The sequence below is a fragment of the Ascidia mentula genome, assembly GCF_947561715.1.
Source record: "Ascidia mentula chromosome 2 unlocalized genomic scaffold, kaAscMent1.1 SUPER_2_unloc_3, whole genome shotgun sequence".
In the NCBI taxonomy this organism is placed as follows: domain Eukaryota; kingdom Metazoa; phylum Chordata; class Ascidiacea; order Phlebobranchia; family Ascidiidae; genus Ascidia; species Ascidia mentula.
The window spans coordinates 25,001-27,500 of NW_028113676.1; the positions used below are offsets into that span (position 1 = coordinate 25,001).

At 59.7% G+C, this 2,500-nt stretch overlaps 3 non-coding genes across 3 annotated transcripts in view; all 3 read left to right on the forward strand.

The window, feature by feature from the left end:
- Positions 1-1,185, forward strand: part of LOC145915939 (small subunit ribosomal RNA) — a 1,825-nt gene extending 640 nt beyond the window's left edge. The window contains exon 1 of the ribosomal RNA XR_014404240.1: positions 1-1,185. This exon is cut by the window's left edge and continues 640 nt beyond it. This is a non-coding gene — a ribosomal RNA (small subunit ribosomal RNA).
- A 260-nt stretch (positions 1,186-1,445) lies between these two features.
- Positions 1,446-1,599, forward strand: LOC145916029 (5.8S ribosomal RNA). Its single transcript, XR_014404310.1, has one exon. It is a non-coding gene; the product is annotated as a 5.8S ribosomal RNA (ribosomal RNA).
- A 244-nt stretch (positions 1,600-1,843) lies between these two features.
- The window catches only part of LOC145915984 (large subunit ribosomal RNA), a 3,688-nt gene continuing 3,031 nt past the window's right edge, over positions 1,844-2,500 (forward strand). Inside the window, exon 1 of the ribosomal RNA XR_014404280.1 lies at positions 1,844-2,500. This exon is cut by the window's right edge and continues 3,031 nt beyond it. This is a non-coding gene — a ribosomal RNA (large subunit ribosomal RNA).

Consider the following 2,500-nt stretch of genomic DNA (forward strand, 5'->3'; position numbering starts at 1 on the left):
GCTCGTAGTTGGACGTTGGGCGCAGGCGGCCGGTCCGTCGCAAGGCGTGCACTGGCCGCACCTGGCCCTCTCCCCCGGCGCTCCGCCGGTGCCCTTGACTGAGTGTCGGCGGCGGCCGGGACGTTTACTTTGAAAAAATTAGAGTGTTCAAAGCAGGCGCTTCGCCTGAATAATGGTGCATGGAATAATGGAATAGGACCTCGGTTCTATTTTGTTGGTTTTCGGAGCGCGAGGTAATGATTAAGAGGGACGGACGGGGGCATTCGTACTGTGCCGTTAGAGGTGAAATTCTTGGATCGGCGCAAGACGAACGACTGCGAAAGCATTTGCCAAGAATGTTTTCTTTAATCAAGAGCGAAAGTCAGAGGTTCGAAGACGATCAGATACCGTCCTAGTTCTGACTATAAACGATGCCAACCAGCGATCGGGGGGCGTTACTTTGACGACCCCTCCGGCAGCTTGCGGGAAACCAAAGTCTTTGGGTTCCGGGGGAAGTATGGTTGCAAAGCTGAAACTTAAAGGAATTGACGGAAGGGCACCACCAGGCGTGGAGCCTGCGGCTTAATTTGACTCAACACGGGGAATCTCACCCGGCCCGGACACAGTGAGGATTGACAGATTGAGAGCTCTTTCTTGATTCTGTGGGTGGTGGTGCATGGCCGTTCTTAGTTGGTGGAGCGATTTGTCTGGTTAATTCCGATAACGAACGAGACTCTGGCTTGCTAACTAGTTACGCGACCCTATCGGTCGGCGTTGAACTTCTTAGAGGGACTAGTGGCGCTTAGCCACACGAGATTGAGCAATAACAGGTCTGTGATGCCCTTAGATGTTCGGGGCCGCACGCGCGCTACACTGACCGGATCAGCGTGTCGCCGCCTAGGCCGGAAGGTCCGGGTAACCCGCTGAACCCCGGTCGTGCTAGGGATAGGGAATTGCAATTGTTTCCCTTGAACGAGGAATGCCCAGTAAGCGCGAGTCATCAGCTCGCGTTGATTACGTCCCTGCCCTTTGTACACACCGCCCGTCGCTACTACCGATTGAATGGTTTAGTGAGGTCCTCCGATTGGACCTGGCGCGTTCGGCAACGGCCGCGCCGGCGTCCGAGAAGACGATCTAACTTGATCATTTAGAGGAAGTAAAAGTCGTAACAAGGTTTCCGTAGGTGAACCTGCGGAAGGATCATTACCGGCCGATCGCCGATCGAGTGGTCGTGCGTTCGACAGGTGGAGAAGGCTCCGTATCTTGGCGGCCGCGCACGCCCTTCGTCGCTGTTGAGGCGCACGCGATTGCACTTCGGTCACCCTGTTTCGTTCTGCGCCGAGTGCCGTGGCCATGTGCCAGGCTGGCTTCATGCGTCGCCTACGGCTGGCGACCGCTCGGCCACCGCTTTTTTCGACTGTGCAATCCGGCTGGGTCGCGCTTGTCCAACTGACGAAGTCACGGAGGGCTCTTGGCGGTGGATCACTCGGCTCGCGAGTCGATGAAGGACGCAGCTAGCTGCGTGAATTAATGTGAATTGCAGGACACATTGAGCATCGACGTTCTGAACGCAAATTGCGGCACAGGGTCAATCCCGGCGCCACGCCCGCCTCAGGGTCGCGTTGTAACGTTCCCGCGCGGCGACGCGTCGGGCCGGTGCGGTGTCGGCCGTTGCCACGGTCGTCCCGCCCAGGACAGCACGAACGCAGTGTCAGCGCGCGAAACCGAACGCGGCGTGCGTCTCGTTACGAGTCGGCCTCGAAGAGGATCCCGGCCCGGAGCAGCACGGCTCGCGTTCGGGCGCGGCGCTCGCACGAGCTTCGGTGGCGCGCGCGTGTCTCTCGCAAACGAGGCACTGGATTATCGGCCTGAGGTCGGACGAGGCTACCCGCTGAATTTAAGCATATTACTAAGCGGAGGAAAAGAAACTAACGAGGATTCCCCCAGTAACGGCGAGTGAAGTGGGAAGTGCCCATCGCCGAATCCGCGCGCCTCTGCGGCGCGTGGAATTGTGGCGTAAGGAATTCGCTGCGCGTACGTCGTTCGCCGCCCGCGTCCTTCTGATCGAGGCCTCGTCCCGGTGCGGGTGTCAGGCCCATGGTGGCGGCGAGGGCGCGCGCTCTGCGTCTTCCCAGAGTCGGGTTGTTTGGGAATGCAGCCCAAAGCGGGTGGTAAACTCCATCTAAGGCTAAATACTGTCGCGAGACCGATAGCGAACAAGTACCGTGAGGGAAAGTTGAAAAGCACTTTGAAGAGAGAGTTAAAGAGTACGTGAAACCGTCGAGAGGCAAACGGGAGGGCCTGTCGAGTCGCGCGACGCTTTCAGCTGAAGCCGAGCGGAGCGTGTGGGCGTGCGGAGCCTTGCGGCCCGTCGTTCGCGCTGTCCTCCGAGCAGCTCCAGCGCACTAGCGCCGTGCGAAGGCCGCGACCGTCTGGGAGGCGGCGAGAAGGCCGCGCGCAAGGTAGCCCGCCCCCGGGTGGGTGTTATAGGCGCGCGGACACGTCGGCCCGTCGCCCGGGC